This window comes from Mustelus asterias, chromosome 28, assembly GCF_964213995.1.
Source record: "Mustelus asterias chromosome 28, sMusAst1.hap1.1, whole genome shotgun sequence".
Classification (NCBI taxonomy): Eukaryota; Metazoa; Chordata; class Chondrichthyes; order Carcharhiniformes; family Triakidae; genus Mustelus; species Mustelus asterias.
Window position 1 is genome coordinate 23,132,354 of NC_135828.1, and position 7,931 is coordinate 23,140,284.

Consider the following 7,931-nt stretch of genomic DNA (forward strand, 5'->3'; position numbering starts at 1 on the left):
TCAAAGTATCTGCACAGTAACTCTTGAAAAACTCCATCCCGAATATTTAATGTCTCCAGCCAGTCTAATTATCTGCTTCAACCAATCTTGACCCATGATAGAAGGTGTGTGACCCTCAATCACTAGAACAGGTAAGGTGCCGTTTGCTTTCTGTAGGATACTATTCCTGTAACTGACCCTGCTGTCTTTAATGTTTCTCCTGTTTATATAGACAAAATGGCTTCTGAATTACCCAATCTCTAGAGTTGCAGACCTTTCTGGAGGTATCGGAATGCTTGTTCACCTATAACTGTGGCTCCTGTGTTGACCTTTTTAAATTATCTGCCATTAACCATCAAGGCTGTTTCTCCTGGAGGCACCTTATTGAGTTAGTCCTAGTTTTAAGTATATGATTCGGATCCCTTGTTGGGCTTCTCAGCCAGTGTCTTTAACGGTGTTTAATTGTTGTTTTGCTTGTACATTCTGTCCTGCCCGATACACTCTGCACCGTGCCTGCAAATAGAAACACAGAAGATAGGAGCAGGAGGAGGCCATTCGGCCCTTCGAGCCTGCTCCGCCATTCATCACGATCATGGCTGATCGTCCAACTCAATAACCTAATCCTGCTTTCTCCCCATAACCTTTGAACCCATTCGCCCCAAGTGCTATATGCAGCCGCCTCTTGAATGACCCATCCACTTGCATGTTACTGGCATAGGATTCTAAATTTCCTCACACCTGGGTTTGGGGTTTAAGCTTATGAAGGGTTGCTTTGGGGTTTGTGTCTCTCTGTCAGTTGTCACTAAGGGGTTTCTGGCCCTCTGGGCTTTGTCTTTTTCTGTCTAGTAGAGAGCAGTGAAATGCATTCTGTGATAGCTGGATGTGATTTGATGTGGCTCCATCAACAAGAAGTGTTCATGAAACAATGATAACTATTTACGCGCTAAAGGTCTGACAGCAACATCAGACAGGTTTGATCTCTCGTCCTCCCTGGCTCCACCGGAGTTTCCAGGACCCGTCCCCTCCCTACAGATTTATCCGGCTTCCCGCGCTTTTGTTCCACAGGTCTGGACCAATCATGTGGCCCTCAAAGGATCGCCCCTTAAAGGGGCCACGTCACCACAAATTCTCCCTGGTTTTGTTTATGGGTCTCCTGCTCTCCCTTTCTTCTTTCAGCTTCTCCCATTTTATTTGAGGTTTCTGCATTGCTGCCTGACCACCCTTTCCCATCTCCTCCTCCCGTATGTCTTCCAGTCCCACTGCATCGGAACCTCCAGCCACCACATCTTCTGTCTGGGTCTGAGACCTTCCTGCTTTCCTTCATCCTGGCAGCCCCATTTCCATCACTCTTCTCACCACGTTTCCTCTCTCTCTGCAACAAATGATCTTCCCTGCTTCTTCCCTGCTGCCATCAGACTTGTGAATGGACCTACCTCGCACTAAGTTGATCTTTCTCTACACCCTAGCTATGACTGTAACACTACATTCTGCACTCTCTCCTTTCCTTCTCTATGAATGGTATGTTTTGTCTGTATAGTGCGCAAGAAACAATACTTTTCACTGTATCCCAATACACGTGACAATAATAAATCAAATATCAAATATCAAATCAAATCAAATATCAAAAATCAAATCAAAAATCAAATCAAAATCAAATCATTTCAAAATCTTCTCAGCCAGTATCTTCAGTGCTCTCACAATCTTTACTGATTCCCAGTGTGCTGGCTCCTGATTTTGTCCTTTCTTGTGAGTCATCACCTCCACCTCAGCCTCTGCGACTGATTACTAACGCATTGCTACCCTCTCTTCCTGAAGCTGCTAAGTTTCTGCACTATATAAGGACGGCACGGTGGCACAGTGGTTAGCACTGCTGCCTCGCAGCGCCAGGGATCCAGGTTCGATTCCCGGTCTCGGGTCACTGTCTGCGCGGAGTCTGCACATTCTCCCCGTGTCTGCGTGGGTTCCCTCCGGGTGCTCCGGTTTCCTCCCACACTCCAAAGATGTGCGGGTTAGGTGGATTGGCCGTGCTGAATTGTCCCTTAGGGTGGAATTTTCCCATCCTGCCCGCCACGGGAATTGTCGTGGGCGGGGGGCGGACCATGCCGTTGGCCTTGGGTGGGAATTTCTGGCCTTGGAGCGAGCGCTGCTGGAAAATCCCACGCTTAGAGTCTGGGGAATTAGCAGGGTAAATACATGGGTTACAGGGATAGGGCCTGGGTGGAATTGTTGTTGGTGCAGGCTCGATGGGCCGAATTGGCCTCATTCTGCTCTCTAGGGATTCTATGATTCTATCTATATAACTATCGCAACTATCTTGTACATTCTTCCTTTCACCGGCAATTCCTGATCACATAAAACTCCGCTACACTTTTTTCAGTTGATCTTCCCAAAGTGAATCTGTTGCTTAAGTTCCTTTGCACAGCACAAAATGTATAATGTTTGGAGAAAGAATATTCATTGGGGCTGTGGCGCCAGGTGACAGGATTTGGGGCTATTGACAGTGTTCAAAGATATCCAGACTACATAGAACATAGAACAGTACAGCACAGAACAGGCCCTTCGGCCCACGATGTTGTGCCGAGCTTTATCTGAAACCAAGATCAAGCTATCCCACTCCCTACCATCCTGGTGTGCTCCATGTGCCTATCCAATAACCGCTTAAATGTTCCTAAAGTGTCTGACTCCACTATCACTGCAGGCAGTCCATTCCACACCCCAACCACTCTCTGCGTAAAGAACCTACCTCTGATATCCTTCCTGTATCTCCCACCACGAACCCTATAGTTATGCCCCCTTGTAATAGCTCCATCCACCCGAGGAAATAGTCTTTGAACGCTCACTTTATCTATCCCCTTCATCATTTTATAAACCTCTATTAAGTCTCCCCTCAGCCTCCTCCGCTCCAGAGAGAACAGCCCTAGCTCCCTCAACCTTTCCTCATAAGACCTACCCTCCAAACCAGGCAGCATCCTGGTAAATCTCCTCTGCACTCTTTCCAGCGCTTCCACATCCTTCTTATAGTGAGGTGACCAGAACTGCACACAATATTCCAAATGTGGTCTCACACAATGGACCCCAAGATCTCTCTGTTCCTCCACAGTCTTCAGAACCCTACCTTTGACCCTGTAATCCACATTTAAATTAGTCCTACCAAAATGAATCACCTCACATTTATCAGGGTTAAACTCCATTTGCCATTTTCAGCCCAGCTCTGCATCCTATCAATGTCTCTTTGCAGCCTACAACAGCCCTCCACCTCATCCACTACTCCACCAATCTTGGTGTCATCAGCAAATTTACTGATCCACTAGTGAATGAAGTAAGAATGAAGTATGGATTGAATGAGTTGATGATAATTAATGCATTGACAAAGACTGTAGTCTTTGTGGACGAGAAAGCAAAGCCTAATTAGTGATGATAGAAAAGGTAGAGGACTTGGATGTGAGCTTCACTTCATTTGAGATAAGAAGGTTTAAGAGGAACATGATCCAAGTCTCGAAATTCTGTGGCAAAGATCAATCCTCTTCCTCTCTGTGAATTTGCCCTCAAGGCTCCCAGATTAATTATCTCTTTGACGGTTTATTATGAACCCAGGCACCTAGTTTCCATCTGTGTTCCAGAAGCATGTTTCCAAGCACCAAAATAAACATTTTGGAGAATGCAATTTTGAGAGTCAGGGAATAATCTAAATCAAGGTCAATGCCCAAACTTTTCAACAATCATTAAAACTGCCATTTCTTTCTTCATAGAATCATAGAATCCCTACAGTGCAGACAGGGGCCCTCCGGCCCATCGAGTCAGCACCTACCCTCCAAAAGAGCACTCTAATTAAGCCCACTCCCCTGCCCTATTGCCGCTACCCTGCGCATTTAACATGGCCAATCTACCTAACCTGCACATTTTAGGACACTAAGGGGCAATTTAGCATGCCCAATCCATCTAACCCACACATCTTTGGATAATAAGGGGCAATTTAGCATGGCCAATCAAGCTAACCTGCACATCTTTGGACACCAAGCGGCAATTTAGCATGGCCAATCCACCTAACCTACACATCTTTGGACACTAAAGGGCAACTTAGCATGGCCAATCCACCAAATTTACACATCTTTGGACATAAAAGGGCAATTTAGCATGACCAATCCACCTAATTTACACACCTTTGGACACTAAGGGACAATTTAGCATGGCCAATCCACCTAACCTACACATCTTTGGACACTAAGAGACAATTTAGCATGGCCAATCCACCTAACCTGCACATTTTTGGACTGTGGGAGGAAACCCACGCAGATGCAGGGTGGACAAGTAAACTCCACGCAGACAACCACCCCCAAGGCCAAAATTTAACCCGGGACCCTGACGCTGTGAGGCGGCAGTGCTAACCACTGTGCCGCTAGTGTTCTCAAGTATATCTGTTACATCCATTCCTGTTTCCAGGACAGACTCTTGGTTCGTGGGAATACGCTTCAGGGATAATCTATCAGGATAAAAAAAACATGGACTGGATGCCAGGAACTTCCCAACTGTTCACCACAGTGGGAGCCTTTGGAAAACTGACTCTAAGTCCACAGTGGGGGCTTTGGAAACAGCAATGATTTTGGACTGAGTGTGCAATCCTGTGTGTAACGTTTGTAGCCCATGTATGTTAAAAAAAAATTCTTTAAAAACTCATGAAATGTTTGCTGTTATAACTAGGGGTCTAGCAGGGAATGGCGAAGAGGTTTTTTTGCAGTTATACTAAGGTCCTGTTGAGATACGTCTACAGCACTGTCTACGTTTCTAGGCACCAAACCTTCAAAAGGATTCAAAAACAGAAAAATGCTGCAAAACCTCAGAAGGTCTGACACCATCTGTGGAGAGAGAACAGAACCAACGTTCTGAGTCTGGATGACTCTTCTAACATTAGTCCTTTTATTTCCCACAGATGCTGTCAGACCTGAGATTTTCTAGCATTTTCTGGAGTTGTTTCAGATTCCAGCATCCGCAGTAACCTGGTCTTATCTTCAAAAGAAGATATTGGACCTGGAGAGGTTTTTTAAATAATTCTTCTTCCATGGGATATGGACATCGCTGGCTGGGCCAGCGCTTATTGTCCATCCCTAATTGCCCTTGAACTGAGGAGCATTTATGAATCAACCACATTCATATCATAGAATCATAGATTCCTTACATTGCAGAAAAGGCCATTCGGTCTATCGCATCTGCACCGACTTACCGAAAGACCATCCCACCCAGGCCCTCCCATCCGCCCTATCCCCATAACTTATTGCATTTACCATGCCTAATCCACTTAGTTTACACATCTTGGGACACTAAGGGGCAATTTAGCATGGCCAATCCACCTAACCTGCACATTATTGGATTGTGGGAGGAAACTGGAGCACTCAGAGGAAACCCACGCAGACACGGGGAGAACGTGCAAACTCCGCACAGTCACCCAAGGCCGGAATTGAACCCGGGTCCCTGGCGCTGCGAGGCAGCAGTGCTAACCATTGTGCCACCGCGCTGCCCATTGTTATGGGTCAGACCAGGTGAGGAAGGCAAATTTCCTTCCCTAAAGGACATTAGTGAGCAAGATGGGCTTTTTCCGCCAATCGACAATGGTTTCATGGTCATCAGTAGATTCTTAATTCCAGATTTATTTATTGTATTCAGATTCCACCATTTGTCTTGGTGGGATTTGAACCTGGGTCCCCAGAGCATTATCCTGGGCTTCTTAGTCCAATGACAATACCACTATGCTGCAGTCCGTGGTATGGTGCAGTTTCACCAGATCTGCCCTGAGGCGTGTTTGGTGGTGGGGGGGGACATTCAGTCAGATGGGAAAGTAGAGGCAGGAACTCTGCTGGCTTCCCATCCCGATTATGTTCGGGTGGGAAGGCTCATGAATGGCTCTCTCACCCTGCTGCCAATGGGGCCCTTAAGTGCGCATCGCTGGTATTCACTCAATGGCAGGTGGAGTCTCACCATGCAGGAAGCCCAAAGCCCTGCCAGGGTTTCTCTCAGGCCTCCGGGTGGGGGTCCCTCATTCAAAGGCATTCATGATTGAGGGACTCCTCGTCGGGAAGGAGGGGCCTCGGTGAGCCACTCCCCCTGCCCTTGCTGCCAATTCCGCTCCACTCCCACCATGCTCCCTCGTGACTCCCACCCTCTCACCCATCATCGCTCACCTGCGTCCGGGGTCCCTCGGTCATCCTAGGGTGACGGTGAGGGCATTATTGGAGCAGTCACCACCTCATCAGTGGCACAGTTGGTAGCCTCTGATTGGCCGGCAGCTCTCAGTGGGAGCTAATCCTGGGTCCTCAATGTTGGGGAAAGGACCATCACTGTCCAGTTAAATGCCTGATTGCATCATAATACAGTGGATCTTCCCAAAAGTAAGCAACACAGGTCTCTCATTGGCTCCTCAGCTGTTTGGCAAGATCCCCATCGCTTGGATTAAATACCACCCAATACTCCAAGGGTTAGATTATGAGGATTTGATTTGATTTATTATTGTCACATGTATTAACATACAGTGAAAAGTATTGTTTCTTGCGCGCTATACAGACAAAGCATACCATTCATAGAGAAAGAAATGAGAGAGTGCAGAATTTAGTGTTATAATCATAGCTAGGGTGTAGAGATAGATAAACTTAATGATCTTATGGTCCATTCAAAAGTCTGATAGCAACAGGGAAGAAGCTGTTCTTGAGTCAGTTGGTACGTGACCTCAGACTTTTGTATCTTTTTCCCAATGGAAGAAGGTGGAAGAGAGTATGTCAGGGGTGCATGGGGTCCTTAATTATGCTGGCTGCTTTTCTGAGGCAGCGGGAAGTGTAGACGGAGTCAATGGATGGGGGGGCTGGTTTGCGTGATGGACTGGGCTTCGTTCACGACCCTTTGTAGTTTCTTGCGGTCTTGGGTAGAGCAGGAGCCACACCAAGCTGTGATACAACCAGAAAGAATGCTTTCTATGGGGCATCTGTAAAAGTTAGTGAGGGTTGTAGTGGACATGCCAAATTTCCTTCGTCTCCTGAGAAAGTAGAGGCGTTAGAGAACATCAAGCGGATCTGTATTCCCTGAAATATAAATGGTTAAGGGTTAACTTGACTGATATTTCTGGATATTGAAAGGCATTATTTGCACGGGCGGAGGAGTCGAGGACAAGAGGACATGTTTGAACCTTAGAATCAGAGTCAAGTCATTCAGGAAAGAAGTTGGGAAACACTTTTACACATAAAGAGGAGCAAAGATGTGGAACTCTCCACCAAATAAATCACCAGATGGAAACTCAATCAATCTTTTTAAATCTGAAGTCAATAGATCTTTACAACCCAAAGTATTAAGGAGCCAAGTAGTGTTGCCAACTCTCCAGGGTTGGCCTGGAGTCCCCAGGACACAGCTGTTGACACCCTGGAGAAAAATCATCAGGACATTAAAAAGATTGATTTTTTTGCCACTTTCTTTGCACATTTTTCTTTACCAGATATAATAATGTTGAAAATACGGGGGAATAAAAGGTGAGTTCGGCCGACAGTCAAGCATCATCTAATTGGTTAATGAGCCTTTTTGTTTTCCAATTGATGTCAGAAGGCTGTGCATAACAAGGTTGGATGTGTTGGCCAACTAATGGCTGGAGAGTGGGGGGCAAGTCATGTGATAAAACCTCCAGGAATATATTTAATCACAGTTGGCAACCCTAGAATCATAGACCCTACAGTGCAGAAGGAGGCCATTCAGCCCATCAAGTCTGCACCGACCACAACCCCAGCCAGGCCCTATCCCCATAACCCCATGCACTTACCCTAGCTAGTCCCCCTGACACTAAGGGGCAATTTAGCACGGCCAATCCACCTAATCTGCACATCTTTGGAGTGCCCTGGAACCAAGGCAGCTGGATGGAATTGCTTGGTTGGTTGGCTGAAATCTGATTGAATGGTGGAATAGGCTTGAGAGCTACTCGGTCC